At 33.7% G+C, this 17,083-nt stretch overlaps 1 long non-coding RNA gene across 3 annotated transcripts; it reads right to left on the bottom strand.

Moving 5' to 3' along the window:
- Nucleotides 1-3,393: 3,393 nt before the first annotated feature.
- Nucleotides 3,394-11,418, bottom strand: LOC127723280 (uncharacterized). Of its 3 annotated transcripts, XR_007991969.1 has the most exons (6): nt 11,275-11,346; nt 10,642-10,718; nt 6,394-6,839; nt 5,295-5,578; nt 4,737-4,844; nt 3,394-3,736 (listed from the first exon to the last, which is right to left on the bottom strand). It is a non-coding gene; the product is annotated as an uncharacterized LOC127723280 (long non-coding RNA). The 3 variants fall into 3 exon arrangements; XR_007991968.1 differs by lacking the exon at nt 10,642-10,718 and having other exon boundaries at nt 11,275-11,418; XR_007991970.1 differs by lacking the exons at nt 10,642-10,718; nt 11,275-11,346 and adding an exon at nt 8,922-9,286.
- Between the last annotated feature and the right edge of the window lie 5,665 nt (nt 11,419-17,083).

Raw genomic sequence — 17,083 nt, forward strand, 5'->3', positions numbered from 1 at the left:
TTCGTATATATTATTCATTATTAACAAGGAGCGTTTTAACTTTGATAGGTATCAACGATACGGATAGAATTATCAAGTTTGTTCCATTCACTGATAGACGTTGGAATAAATGAAGAATAATTCATTAAGAAGAGTCTATAAAAGGGGGCGATTAAACTATTGCCATTAACAAGTGGATAGCCAGTTTGTATAGTTGGGGGAAATTTAATGAACATTAAAAATAATAACTCGAATTTAGAATACTTTTTGTTTGCAGAATCTGGTGGTCTCTGGTTGTTTGGAAAGAAAAAAGAAAGACATCCAATTATTTGATTTTCAGATCCCTATCATTCACTTGGTTTAGATGGTGTTTGTGCTGCTCAATCACAGACACTTGTTCTCGATATGGCTGTTAACTTATATTCATTTGAGTGTTATATTAAGGTAAACATAGCTAACTTTTTCAGAGACAAGTGCTATAGTGCCCAATCTTAAGTTTACCATGTAGTGTTTTGATTCTAGTATAATGGTTGTTTGTTTTTTCGTTGCTTTTCTTATTGTGTTTTCCATTTTTATTGGACTTGTGGATTCTGATTACCCTCTTGGTTTTTAAAAGGCATCGTCTTGCTAAGTGTTCAGTTTTTTTGAAGTGAAATTTGTCTTTGTTGTTGGTCAAAGTGTTGTCTGTCTTTCTTTGTCTTATAGTTTTAAACAATGACCCTTTGGTATCCTCTCCCAACAATTACCCTTTTGTATCCTCTCCAAACAATAACCCTTTGGTATCCTCTCCAAACAGTTACCGTTTGATACCTCTTCCCAACTACTACCCTTTGTTATCCTCTCCAACAATAACCCTTTGGTATCCTCCCCAACAATTATCCTTTAGTATCTTCTACCAACAATTAACCTTTAGTATTCTATCCTAACAATTACCCTTTAGTTTTTTCTCCCAACAATTAACCTTAAGCAACCTCTCCAAACAATTACCCTTTAGTATTCCCTCCCAATTATTACCCTTTGGTATCCTCTTCAAACAATTACCCTTGAGTATCCTCTCCCAACAATGACCTCTGGCATTCTCTCCCAACAATTACTCTTTGGTATCCTCTCCTAACAATTACCCTTTGGTTTCCTCTCTCAAAAATAACCCTTTGGTATCCTCTTCAAACAATTACCCTTTAGTATCCTCTCCCAACTATTACACTTTTGAGTCCTCTCCAAACAATTACCCTTTAGTATCTTCTCCAAACAATTACCGTTTGATATCCCGTCCCAACTATTACCCTTTGATATCCTTTCCAACAATTACCCTTTAGTATCCTCTCCCAACAATTGCCTTTTGGTATCTTCTCCCAACAATAACCCTTTGGTATCCTCTCCCAATAATTACCCTTTGGTATCTTCTCCCAACAATTACCCTTAAGTATTCTCTCCTAACAAATACCCTTTAGTATTTTCTCCCAACAATTACCCTTTAGTAACCTCTCCCAACAATTACCCTTTTGTATTCCCGCCCAACTATAACCCTTAAGTATCCTCTCCAAACAATTACCCTTTGGTGTCCTCTGCCAACAATTATCCTTTAGTATCCTCTCCCGACTATTACCCTTTGGTATACTCTCCCAACAATTACCCTATTGTATCCACTTCCAACAATTACCCTTTGGTTTCCTCTCCCAACATCTACCCTTTGGTATCCTCTCCCAACAATTACCCTATTGTATCCACTTCCAACAATTACCCTTTGGTTTCCTTTCCCAACAATTACCTTTTTGTACACTCTTCAAACAATTACCCTTTGGAATCCTCTTCCAAAAATTACCCTTTGGTATCCTCTCCTAACAATTAACTTTTGTTATCCTCTCCCAACAATTACCGTTTGGTATCCTCTCTCAACAATTTCCCTTTTACATTCTCTCCCAACAATAACTCTTTGGTATCCTCTCCTAACAAGTACCCTTTGGTTTCCTCTTTCAAAAATAACACTTTGGTATCCTCTTCAAACAATTACCCTTTTATATCCTCTCCCAACTATTACTCTTTAGTGTCATCTCCCCCTTAAGTATCCTCTCACAACAATAAGCCTTTGGTATCCTCTCACAGTAATTACCCTTTGGTATCTTCATCCCCGATGACCCTTTGGTATTTTCTCCCAACAATTACCTCTTGATATCCTCTCACAACAATAACACTTTTGTATCCTCTCCCAACAATTACCCTTTGATATCCTCTTTTAGCAATTTCCCTTTGTTATTCTCTCCCAACAATTACCTTTTGGTATCCTCTCCCACCAATTACCATTTGTTATCCTCTCTCAGTAATTACCTTTGGTATCCTCTTCCAACAATAACCCTTTGGTAGCCTCTCACAACAATAACCCTTTGGTACATGTATCCTCTTCCACCAATTACCCTTGAGCATCCCCCTAACAATTACCCTTTGGTATCATCTCCCAACAATTACCCTTTGGTATCCTCTCCCAACAATAACTCTTTTGTGTCCTCCCCCAACAATTACCTTTTGGTATCCTCTCCAAACAATTACCTTTTGGTATCCTCTCCCAACAATTATCCATTGGTATCCTCTCCCAACAATTACCCTTTGGTATCCTCTCCCAACAATAACCCTTTGGTATCCTCTCCCAACAATTACCTTTTGGGATCCTCTCCCAACAATTATCCATTGGTATCCTCTCACAACAATAACACTTTTGTATCCTCTCCCGAAAATTACGATTTGATATCCTCTTTTAGCAATTTCCCTTTGTTATTCTCTCCCAACAATTACCCTTTGGTATCCTCTCCCAACAATAACCCTTTGGTATCCTCTCCCAACAATTACATTTTGGTATCCTCTCCCAACAATTATCCATTGGTATCCTCTCCCAACAATTACCCTTTGGTATCCTCTCTCAACAATAACCCTTTTGTGTCCTCCCCCAACAATTTCCTTTTGGTATCCTCTCCCAACAATTACCTTTTGGTATCCTCTCCCAACAATTACCCATTGGTATCCTCTCCCAACAATAACCCTTTGGTATCCTCTCCCAACAATTACATTTTGGTATCCTCTCCCAACAATTATCCATTGGTATCTTCTCCCAACAATTACCCTTTGGTATCCTCTCTCAACAATAACCCTTTTGTGTCCTCTCTCAACAATTACCCTTTTGTGTCTTCTCCCAACAATTTCCTTTTGGTATCCTCTCCCAACAATTACCTTTTGGTATCCTCTCCCAACAATTACCCATTGGTATCCTCTCCCAACAGTTACCCATTGGTATCCTCTCCTAATAAGTACCCTTTGGTATCCCCTACCCATTTTTATAAATCACAATAGTAGATGTTTTAAATCATTACAAACTATTAATGTTAAGATAGTACCAGGCTTATGATTAAGAACGCATAAGACCTATCAGTGCTTGTCGCTTAAATAACGTATTTTAGGAAACTAAATACAAAGATAAATTTGCATGACAAACAAGGAGTTGGAAAAATACGTTTCTATAGACATGTAATATCAGAATCTTTATGAATACTTGAGTTCGATCTCTGTTGTTCAGGGTCTGTTGATGTCAATGTATTGGCCAATCACGATTCCCACCACTGGAATATATTCCTCTGAAATAGTGAATGCACGGACGGGCGTGCTCGATTCCATATTTCTTAAACTTATCAAAGACATCAAGCATTCCAGCTTCTGTATGGTTACCTTTGTTACAAGGAGATGGAAAAAAAGTTGTCTGGCAAGGATCGCCCTGAAAAAGTAATCAGAACAGTTACTGTGTTATAGCAGTAGACATAAAGAAAACCAATGTTATAGCAGTAGAATTAAAGCAAGCCAATGTTATAGCAGTGGAATTAAAGAAAACCAATGTTATAGCAGTAGAATTAAAGAAAACCAATGTTATAGCAATAGAATTAAAGCAAACCAACGTTATAGCAGTAGAATTAAAGCAAACCAATGTTATAGCAGTAGAATTAAAGAAAACCAATGTTATAGCAGTAGAATTAAAGAAAACCAATGTTAAAGCAGTAGAATTAAAGAAAACCAATGTTATAGCAGTAGAATTAAAGAAAACCAATGTTATAGCAGTAGAATGAAAGAAAACCAAATTGAATGTTATAGCAATAGAATTAAAGAAAACCAATGTTATAGCAGTAGAATTAAAGAAAACCAATGTTATAGCAGTAGAATTAAAGAAAACCAATGGTATAGCAGTCGAATTAAAGAAAACCAATGTTATAGCAGTAGAACTAAAGAAAACCAGTGGTATAGCAGTAGAATTAAAAGAAAAAACATAAAATCTGAAGCAACAACTTTCAGATAAAACACAAATAAGGAGCACTTTATGACCAACACGTATGGTCAATATCCCGCGCAAGTGTTTCACACAATGGCAAAGTTAATGAAACTGGGTAAAAGTTGAATATTAAAGCGTCTAAATATAATATTATTAAACAGTTTTTTTACAATTTAAAAAATATCAATAAACTATAAATAAAAATAACACATTATAATACATAATTTACCTTCACAAGGAACGATCAAGCCTGAACATTTGAAATTCATAGATGTATAAATATTTAGAAAAGAAAGAATCTATATATAGACAAAAGGGTCCTAAAATGAATAGCAAAATTCTTCCAATCTTGGCTAGCTTTATTTTTAATACATTATTGCCTGGAGAGACACATAGACGGAAGATTACAAGATGTCATGTACCAGTTTGTAGGTGATATATATAGATATCTGACCTTATTGGTGTAGAGTGTGACGAACACTTCCTTGCTGTTATCTAAAGCATACTGGTATCCTGCCAATTTAGCTCGGTCAGATATTTGGGGGAACGTGATGTAACCAACCTACAAAATATAGCATGAATTTATTTATTTAAAATAACAAACCAAGAGGTCCGTTACATCTGTCAATATGATAAAAAAATGTCTTTATGACCTCAAGATATGAAGGTTATTAGTACTGCTCTTTTCACCATTTGCTTGCGATCGTACAGTCATGCTAAATACACATGTTAAAGTATTTTTCAACAGAGTTTCCAATGATATCGACAACAGAGACCTGATGAAATTGTTAAAAGTTTCTTGTTATCTTTTTAAAGTGTAACAGTTGAGTCTAAATCAGATTTAGGATGTCTCTGACTATATATCGGTTCGAAGTTTTGTGTTTTGTTTCTGTTCGTTTTGTTTTTCTTTTAAGAAATTGCGTTTAAAATATGCGGTTGTTGTTCATGTAAAAATCAGAACACATACGACATCTTGACCAATAGAGTATCGTGAATCAAAATATAATTTTACCTGAACATCTATACTATCGAAAATGTCAATCATGTGTCTGACTACGTCTTGTGTTTTCCCGTTGAACGTAATCATTTTCTGTGTACTACCACAGCGTCCCCAGTGCCAGCTGACGGAGTAATGGGTAAGTAAACGACCATGGATCTGTTTCATGCTTTCCGTTTTAATCATGTTTAGGTGTTGTAAGTACCGCGTCTGTTCTGATTGTCCACTGTGACATTTTATTGATGCATACAATTATGCTTCATTGTTGACTGCAACTCCATCAAACTTTTCATTTGCAGCTAAGTATTTACAGATGTAAAAAAACAAAACATAAAGATTCAGTAAACAATATAAAAATAAAAAGTTATGGTTTTATTGGCAACGAGACAACTTTTTGTTTAAGATGTCACCGTACGGCCTTGATCAATGAGCAAAACCCATATCGTACAGTAAGCTACAGAATACCCTGCATGGATGCCAAATGTGGAAAAAAGATAAAAAAAAAAAAAAAACAAACAGTCTGATTAATCGAAACAGAGCTTTTGAATAAGATTATGTGATTTGATTTAAATTCTATGTGAAAACAGGTCAGCAATAGATTGTGTAAAGACAATTTGTTTTTCTTGAAATCACAGTTTAGACCGGTGATGCTAAATTTATTTGATGTATTTTTCTATTGTAAGATCTCTTGTAAATATATATCGCGTCAAAACTTCTGTTATGTATGGCATTGCACATGTTGCAAGGAAACCATATATTTAAAAAAAAAAAAAAAAATATGTCGCTTCCATGCCTAGATGTTTAAATGTTGTCTGTATTTACATGTGTACATTGTAAAATGTGTCAGATATAACTTTGCTTTAGTCACGTGGCTTGAGTATACCTGCATATAGAAAAGAGAATGTAAATGGGGAATGTGTTAACGAAAACAACCAGATCAAAGAGCAGAAAACAGCCCAGGTCAACAATGGGTCTTCAACGCAGCGAGAAAAATCCCGCTCCCGGAAACGGGCTTCAGCTGGCACCTAAATGAAAATGTATATACTAGTTCAGCGAAATGTGTATTTGTGAACATATCAGATTCCTATACGTTTGTATAGCATTTTTACAATACCTGCACAATGATCGTTGTACCAGACCACGTGCTTAATCAAATCCTTTTCTGATACGTCAATATCACTAACAGCAAAGAGTGCATAGATCTGGAGCACAAGCACTGTTGAATGACCTTCATTTAATGTTTGTTTTATCAATTGAATTCCAGGAAGTCCGCACGATTTGGAATTAAACCCATCACGCAATTTATGATGAACGTCTGCAAGAAATATCTTTCGAATTTCTCTTCCTTGGACTTTACATGTGCTCCATAGCCATTGTCTAATGCTATGACTAGCCCAGGTATGTGTAAAGCATTTTGAATGTTTATCCCAGTTTAGAAAGTCACTTTCGCTACATCCGGGTATCGTTGGGTCATAACCGTCCCTCCATACATATATGGCATATCCAGTGTTCATTCCCGTCAGCAACATGTGAACTTTTGTATGAACAAAAATAGAACGACTACAAATAGAAAAATCAACAAATTAGATGCCATATTGGCACGCCAAACTTATGTTAAGTTGAGAGATGATTTACCTTTATAGATAAGAATATTTACATCGCGTAACATTCGTGTAGGCCTAGTCGGAAATTTACTTAAATATTGTATCCTGTTTTGAATTATGAAGGTAGTAACATTATGTAAATTATCGGGAAAATCATTATTTATAAATTACGATTAAAACCTTGTTAACTTTTGAAGACATAATTTCATTCAATTCATTCAACTTATGCGTTAGTCCTATAAAATAAGCCTTCGTAGGTTATAATCGTTTGCTTTCGACGTTTTTTATCGGATATTTTTTTTATTATCAAAGCTGGACCACGAATGATGCAGGCAGTCAATTGTAATTCATTTCAATACTTAATCCAATAGTAGCAATTTGTTTATCGGATAGAAATAAATGCAAAGATAACATTTATTATTTTATTGATGCAGTGTACATGTTTCAATGTCGGATAGCTCGTGTGTCCTTTGTTTTAATCCCCAAGGGTGACTGACGAATAGAATGTGGTCACTTTGGTCTGCCTCCGACCGACAATAAAACATTTCCAAAGTGGGTAGTCCGTTTGGCTGTGCGGGATGTATAAGTACGCAGTCACGTCAGGTCAAAGTTGGACGTGTCTCGTGTAAAGAGAGCGCCATGCTCTCTGAACGATAAGAACACTTGCATCAACTATTTGAAGGGTCCGTAGGTGGACTGTTTCAAAACAAAATTTCTGTCCCTATCCAAATTGAATATACTCTCAATTTCCAGTGGCAGTCCAAATTTCCCCGACCTTCATCCTGATCGACTATTATTACAGAACCTATCTAATTATTTCATCACTATGTACTGACTATTGTTAATTTGTTCTTGTCCTGAACATGAATAAACTATTTGCCACTGGACGTAAAGCAACCAACAATCAATCATCTTATGGTGTACAAAACACACTTGAGATATTACCGTCAAATTCGTTTTATTTACGTTTTCTTAGAAATATAGAATCGGCACATTTTTTTAAAGTAAAATGGCGAGATGAAAAATGTTTGTCAACTAAGGATAAAAATGGATGGCCGGATTAGGAACATAATTTTGCAATATAAATGCGGTAAGAGATTATTTTCATTTATTTTAAGATTGCTGCTATGAGGGGCGTAGCTAGGCCAATATGATGTGTACTCAATGCCGAAGGAGGAAGTCAAACGGCAGGGGGTTTCGGGCAAGTTCTGGGTAAAAGGTGCAAATTCCTGCACCTGCATTCTCGCAACTTCCTGGGACTTAAAATGACCTCACCGAAATCTTATTTTCATGAGTAACAAGTCAACTTTTGAAAAAAAAAATTGAAAAAAACAAAATATTAATTAGAGAAAAACAAACAAGTACAGTTGGCTTATGAATTTGTATTTTCTAATGTGTATTCGGTTGAGCTTAATTAAATTAAATTAAAAGAATATTCGTTGTTAGTTAGTTTAGGTTAAAAGGGGTGGTAAAGGGTGGTACTTGCACGGAAAAAACGTTAAATACAAAGAAGGAATAACAATTTCACGGTGAACGTGAAATAATTTCGTCCATGAACGTTGATAAAAAGTACTATAATGAACGCATATCATAGGTTGGAAACCTCTAACTGGCAAGTATATAATATATACGTTTTATGTCCCGACATATGAATCAAATCTATAAGGAAAATCATCAAATTATTTCCGATTTCTTTTTATTAACTTCCTAAACGATAGTCTTTTAATTTTACCAAGCATGGAATACAAGCACTTTAAATCTCGAAGCATGGAAAATAAGCACTTTTAATCTCGAAGCACGTATAATTAAGTTGGGGAAACACTTTGAACGAGGCACCCGTCTTGCACAACCGAACGTAAAAAAATAAAAAAAAAGTCAAAACTCGATGATCGTCAATTTAAATAAAAATAAAAAAAAAAAAAAAAAAAAACGGCAAGCACTATGCACGAAAATTATATCAACCCCGTTAAACTTAAGTCAGACTGGACTGTTTAAACAAATCTGTTATGACGACGTATGTAATTAAGACTATACATACCTCACATGAAAATCATGGGAATGAATCGTTGTCCATGGTCTCTTTAGAACGACATATTTTATTTCGTCAGTTATTTTGAAATCTTCAGAAAAGATGTCAGGACTTGGTAAGGAGGCATAGAATTGTTTTCTGACACCTCGAGGATCATTTATATTGTTTGCATCAGCAACATAATCATGATGCTGGCTCCGTAAATAAAACGTAATTTCAGGAACGGAATATAGCTACAAAGTGATTATTAACATGTTTGTAAGATAGTTTTTAATTTAATCTATTACTTTAGTTTTATTCTTACTAGATTTACAATAATTTTATTTTTGTAATATTTTCGATGTGTACGCAACTGCATTTTTGCGTACGGGTTGCTACGCGCCTGGCTATTACTTTTAGTAGTTTTTGCAGTGGGTAATACATTTTGAAAATGCTACGAGAAAATATCTGCTTCCAATAAGACTTCCTGGTTTGGCATTGATAGTTAACAAACATATTCGATAAAAAACGTCGAATGCAAACGATATGAACCTACGAAGGCTTATGTTATAGGACTACTGATTAGAGCTACCTTGGTGGTTTGGTGGTCTAAGCAGTTCAACTACTTTACCACTAGCTTGTCAACACTTTGTGAATCTATACCCAGCACATGACTAGTGCTTCCGACTTCAACTTAAGTGAATAGCATTGTCAGTTCTCTCCGGTTTCCCCCACTACTAAAGCTGACCGTCACAATATAGCCAATGAAGTAGCGTTGAACACCTATCAATTAATCAATCAATAAACTGCTAAGATCCATTACTTATTTCAGGCTAAAGCTTTATCGTATTTGTGTTCGACTTTTTCTGTACTAACTTTTACTGTTTGAAAAGTTACTTAAACCTGATGACGACATACATGTATATGTCTTATGCAATATCCTAAAGTTGTTTTTGTCATTTGGAGAATATTTTGCTGATTGCAGATCATTGATTGTTTACGTATAATAATCTTCAATTTATTCACTTTTTAACACTGCGAAGTATTCATTGCATGACCTGTTGTTTATAGACGACTGTTTGTTGTCCTCTAGTTCTTTTTTTTTGGTATTTGTATCGCTGGGCTGCTGTCTCATTAACATTTAGCATGTATCGTTAAGTGTAATTGGGCGATAATTTACATTTTAGAGGGATCAAATCAATCAATTTGAAAACAAAAGTTCTGGTAACTTGATCTTTAAACAATAATGTATGAAATCTAGTAAAAGATCTTAGATGGTCGCCTTGTATATTTTGGAATATCAGCAAAAATATGTATATATACCTTAACCCAACGAAAATTGACCATAAGGAAGATGGAGACAAAATGTTGATTTTAAGAATATACAATGCATTTTCCTCAGCATTTGTAAGACAGATATCTACAAATCTCCCGCATTTCGCTGCAACAAAAGTATAACAAGCAGGTACTAAACCGTCATAAAATGTAGATCAGTTGAAATAGTGCTAATATTTAGTGATTAAAAAAACGGCTAGAAGAAACAATATAAAAAACGTATCAAGAAATGCTTAAATTTGACAGAAAAGCAAGCTGGAACTACATAATTTAAAGCACATTAAATGTCTTCTATAATTTGGTTACACTTATATATAACAATCTTCTTTGCGTGTACATATAGCAATGATCTATATAATTATACATATACATATATATATATATAAGTGGCTATAAATAGCAACACATAACATACAAATCTATTTGAGTGTGGATTGATAATAATATCCTGTAATATTGGCCACTAGACGTTGCAAACGTCAACCACCAATTCTGTAAATAAATAAATAATCTTGAACTTCATCCGAATTTTGAATTCTTTACAAGGCAGCGAAATTCATGTACATCCGATTCTGGATAGATGCACGATTGATGAAGGTAGTTTGTCTAGCGAAATATTGCGTTTATTTTTTTATCGCATTGTAAATTTTTTTAACATTCTAATATTTACATACTAAAAAGTGTGTTAAAATTACATTTTTAGGCAATTTATATATATATATATATTATATATATATATATATTTATATTCAAGTCTAAATTGAAAACAACGTTCAAACCTTTATATTTTATATATTTTTATTTATATGCACTATTGATATTATGACTGATGGAAATATGACTAACACAAATCGTTGTTAGTTTCTATTTATAATAATTATTCACAACCTTTGTAGACTCTTGACATATTTCACAGACACATGTATACAAACTGTATGAGTTACTCTCTTTTTATGTGTCGTTGGGTTGTTGTCTCATTGACCATGTTGACACAAATCCCCACATCTCCTTGTATTAAATTAATGCATCTATATATGGTAAAACTTACGTGTTCATTTCTTGATCAATTGTACCTTTTTATCTTACATCCTGATGTACAGGTAAAATGATGTCAACAAGGTGTAACTTTTATAAAAATTGTGTGAATACACAACACTGTTTGATAATAATAACTCGCATAGTAAAATTTGTATCTGCTGTACTTTGTCCTGAACAATTTGACGTAAATTAAATCAAATGTTTGTAGGTAAACCATGAAAACATTAGATGGCTGTCAAAAAAGACAGAGACTTCTTTTTAATAATTAAATTTTTAAAATTGGAAAATTGTATTTTCAGGAGAGGTTACTATGAATAGCGAATGACATAGTGTCAATGTACAATATAATAAGAGCGGTAACCTCTATATTCCTTTTCTTTTCCTTTCAGGAAAAATGTCCACAAGAAGCTTTATCCTGATATACTAACTAAACATGTTATTGCCAAATTTATATAACAAAAAGTATGTCATTCTTTGGAAAATAGGAAAATTTTACACAACCACCGGCCTGAAAACAAGTTTGTTGACTTACACTTTGTATTTAGATTTTAGAAATAGAAGGTTAAACTGAAACAAAAATCAAACCTATCGCCTGTAGTCTACATCTTCATTAACCCAATAACCTAAGTATTAATAAGGACAACAGAATCACGTCGCCAGAAAAACAATGAAGACTATACTGTACTAAAAGCAGTTACTGTAAGCAAGCTTCGATGGTTATCTCATTGGTAATCATACCACATCCCTTTATTTTATATCAAAGTTGAAACTGACATTGCCCGACTCATAACCTACGTGTTGTATCAGTCGCTGGACTTGTACGAAGATTTATACAACGTTATAAACTGATCAGAACAGCACGATCATGCCGAAGAAAACCGTGTCTTCAAATACCCTTTGAAGACACAAAATGCACATGCATAAAAGAATAATGTGAATTATCTCCAAGAGTATCTTATCATACTAATTGCCGTTTCCTCAGTTCTAACACGCTTTAAATCATTTGCAGAACATATTTTGACAAACTGAAGTTCATAATTGAAAATATTCCTGGGCTAACTTTAACTTTTAACTCCCTAGCTCCTGTAAAGATGACCTTAGACATTTTAAAGAAGATATTTACTGTGTAGACTTATAAGTTTATGTCTTTTTTAAGATTTGGTTCTCTAGTGGATCTGACGAAGGTTAACAAGAACCACATGACGAGCGTGCGGGTACCGGTCCCACAAATACAAGATATGATAAATTTCACGATGTTAAATTTCTCCATTTATTACGAGTATATCGCTAAAACAAACAAGTCAAAATGGAACATTTATTTCATATAAGTACTTTTATTTTTATTTTTTTTAAATGAGAATAATAATTGTATATGTTATCAGAAGATTTCATCTCTTCATTTTGGATAGAATTATTAAAAGGTTGTCTATCACACGACTGTGGTTCGGTATATCGAGACAAATTATCGTGAAATAATAAGTAATGGTGGCCAAGTATTGCGATTGGATCGTGCAATATTTGCTATAAGATCGTGAAGGGAATCTTATCGAGAAGACACATACAACGTCAGTATATAATTAAATATTTATGCATTATAATGACAAATACTGGAAAAATAAAACTGTCTGTCAAAATGATTCAACAGTATGGTCTGTATCTGAGAGAAATCAAGGTTTAAAAGTACATCGTTTTTACAAAACAACAAAAGGCAGATTGCTCCTCGAAATTTCAAAGTAATAAAATGTAAACAAACTGGATTTTTGTTTTGAAATTTTGAATGCATAAACTACTTTTCTCTTAAAGATAGCGTTAAATATTACTGTTTGAAATAGTTCTGAAGGTTATTTTAATCTAGTCTAATCAGAAACTTTGCACAAATGGGAATATTTGTCAAAATTTAATATTTCGGATCGTGAAAGATTGGGTACCGCATTTTGATGATCGTGAAAACGTGCTATGTTTGAGAATGACTTGGTCCTTGGTCCAGTTTATACAAAAATAAATTCATCTAAAAATGCGTTTAGTCATTATAATTCTTTCATATTGGAGAATAGGGATTTTAATTTCCCTACTCGTAACCTCTATCACACGTAAATTGTATATTTGTGTCATTGAATTGGCCTGGCGCATGAATTTATTTTTTGGTTCATGCAAAAAAAGTACTCCATGAAATTTGCTATCTGATAAAAGATAAACTACAAAAATATCTAATAATCATTCAAATGAATGTTTTAGGTTTTACGATTTATGCGAAGAAAAAATAAATATTGATAACGTCGCCGTTATCTTGTTTACATTGGTTACAAAAAAGTAGTTCGGTCAAGGTCGTCTATCGAAGAATAAAAAAATGCCATGAGCCACTATCGGAAGCCCTCTCGACCAATCATATAAACGTATGCCCTTATATGAAAATCATATATTAATTATTGAAGCATACGCATAAAAAAAAACCAAAAAAAACCCAAAAATTGTGAATTTTGTCGTTGAATTTAAAGTATGATACTGCAAGAATTTCATTAAAATGTAAAATGTTTAAACCAGTAATGTATAATAAGTCTCTGATTTAACATTTAAAAAAGTATGCTTGAACAATTCCCGTGCAAATGTGTGTAATCGTGCTTAACATAAGCAGCGTATCGGACGCAAGTGTATATGAAACTAATAGTATGTTTCTTTATTTTCAAATATTGAATGCAATGTGTCTTTTATTTGCGATATACTTACATTTTAAAAGATGCAGTAAATTCAGAATACAAGACCAATGTATCGGATAAAACATAGACTCTAAGTTTTATCATTGGAATGTAATGCATGCTCCCTTTACGTTCGTTTGTAAATTTCGTCAAAATGTAAGAAAGCTCTAATAATACTTGTATGTCTTTTACAAAATAAAACTATTTTACTGTACTAAACATATACGTGTGCGGTGACGGAATAGTTAAAAGGCGATTATCAACATAGTTTAATTTCATTTCATAATACTCGGCTAAAACTTGATATACTCCTAGATAAATGATTTTACGTTAATTTTGTACTGGTCGGCAAACAGTAATATGGTGCATTTTTTTAATTCGACGTTCTTACTTAAAATGTGGAATCTAGGAGGCGATGTATACATCTTTAGTCTTTTGCTAAACAAATATAAAGATACAAAGCACTGAAACTTTAGACATTTTGTCTTCACTGGACCTCGATTATATATAAGAAGGCACTGTTTTTAAAAATTTTTCTCAGTAAGTTATTAACCTTTTTTCTGTTTTGGTAATATCCTTTTTGTCGTGGCTCGTTCCTTATGTATCCCGCCAATGTGTTTTTGTGATGTGGCCATTTTTTATATTCTTGTATTTCATTTTTGCTTGTGTGCTTTGTCTATATGTCATTTTGTTTTTTTTCTTTGTTTACATAAAATTGAGAATGGAAATGGGGAATGTGTCAAAGAGACAACAACCCGACCATAGAGCAGACATCAGTCCGAATGGGTCTTCAATGCAGCGAGAAACTCCCGCACCCGGAGGCGTCCTTCAACTGGCCCCTAAACAAATATGTATACTAGTTCAGTGATAATGGACGTCATACTAAACTCCAAATTATACACAGGAAACTAAAATTAAAAATGATACAAGACTAACAGAGACCAGAGGCTCCAGACTTGGGACAGGCGCAAAAATGCGGCGGGGTTAAACATGTTTTTTGAGATCTCAACCCTCCCCTATACCTCTAGCCAATGTAGAAAAAACAAACGCACAACAGTACGCACAGTAAAACTCAGTATAAGAGAAGTCCGAGTCCGATGTCAGAATAGGAAACAAAAGAAAATAAACAAAAAGACAATAATACATAAATAACAACATACTACTAGCAGTTACTGACATGCCAGCTGCAGACCTCAATTAAGCTGATTGAAAGATTATGTCCTCATCATATGAATATCAGGTACAATCCCTCCTGTTAAGGGTTTAGTATTATACCGTCATAAAATATATGAGAAGAACATAACCCGTGTCATGCCAACAACTGGTTTTAGAATAAATGTGTTTAATTCCGATGCAAAGACCCTAAAAGTGAATCAATATTAAAGCCAAAATATGCAATCTTTAATGACCTGACAACAGTATCGTAACTATATCCCTTCTTAATAAGTCTGTTTAAAGGTTTTGTTAGCTTTTGAGGTGAATACTGACATTTTTGTGCTTCGTAAAGAATATTACCATAAAAGATTGGATGTGAAATACCCGAACGTATAAGATGTCTGCATGTTGAGTTATATTTACGAATGATGTCCTTATACCGATTAAAAAATTTAGTAAATGTTTTGACTAGTTTATGATATCGAAAACCCTAGTGTAATAATTTTTCAGTAATACATAAATTTCTCTCGCTAAAATCTAATACGTTGTTACATACACGAGCGAATCGTACAAGTTGAGATATATAAACACCATAGGATGGTAACAAGGGAACGTCACCATCTAAAAATGGATAATTAACGACAGGATATTTGTTTGTTTTTTATAGTGATTAAGATTATAAAACAGTGTTGACTGCTGTGCCCCTTATTCAGACATTTTTACCTATTATTTCTGTTTGCTTTGATCGCACATTTGTTTCAGTATAACTTAATATTTATGCAACTGTCTTATAAATTGAAAGGATTTATTTTAGCTAGCTATAAAACTAGGTTTATCCACCATTTTCGAGTCAAGGAAATGCTTGTTCCAAGTCAGGAATATGACAGTTGTTTTGCATTCGTTTGATGTGTTTGGGCTTTTTAATTTTTGTCATTTGATACGGGACTTTCCGATTTGAATTTTCTCCCTTAGTTCGGTATTTTTGTTATTCTACTTTTTATACATTGATAAGTAACTTATGCACAGTGATAGTTCAAGAAATGCATATTTTTTGTGACACAACTTTTAATCGTTGTCCTCAGCTATACATAAGACAGCCTCCCAAACATCTATACTACTAAAATAACGAGGTCGAATGTGTTAGCCAGCATTACGTCAACACGACGAATCAAAGAACTTAACATATCAATAATATAGGACAATGGTGTTGAATAAAAATTACATCATTCTAGGCGCTTTTGTTTTCCAAATAATTAATATTAGCAATATTTGCAAGTTCCGCTTCGAATCCGATACCAATGCAAATACAAGTACATATGCCACGTGATGTTACCGGTTGTAGTGAGAAAACCAGGACGGGTGCAAATAGAAAGCAGAAAAAAATTTGAGCTTTAGAATCAGCATGAATTTATGAGATGACAATGCAAATACTTAAAATAAAGCTAAAATAAGGCGTAGGTATTTTAATTCAGAGATGGACCCGCGATGTAGTGGGTGTGTTCTGGTATTGACTATTATACACAACTGACTTCATTTTCCAGCAAGTCTTGTTCGGTATCTGAAGTCATTTAACCTTATTCATTTTGAATTTGAGGGCACCATAATATGTTTGATAAATCTATAGCTATTATCAATTGATTTAATTTGAATTGGCTTTAATGTAGTGTTGTTTTGTATGGAGAGGTTTATATAAATTAAGGTGCGTAGGAGCCAGAAAAAGGGGACCATACGTACTCCACACATTATCAAATATGGGGGACAAAACTATAACACCCTCTTACCCCACTTTTGGCAATTTTGTTTTTGCATTTAGATATAGAATGGCCACGAAAGACGACACTAAATTATTTTTAGACTATTATACTATTATCAAAGAAGACTTAATTAAATGTATTGTTTTGCTTGTCACTTTAAGACCCCCCCCCCCCCCCCCACACAATTTTTTTTTATCTTTTCCTACGTCACTGATAA

The sequence above is a fragment of the Mytilus californianus genome, unplaced genomic scaffold, assembly GCF_021869535.1.
Source record: "Mytilus californianus isolate M0D057914Y unplaced genomic scaffold, xbMytCali1.0.p SCAF_13, whole genome shotgun sequence".
Taxonomy (NCBI): domain Eukaryota; kingdom Metazoa; phylum Mollusca; class Bivalvia; order Mytilida; family Mytilidae; genus Mytilus; species Mytilus californianus.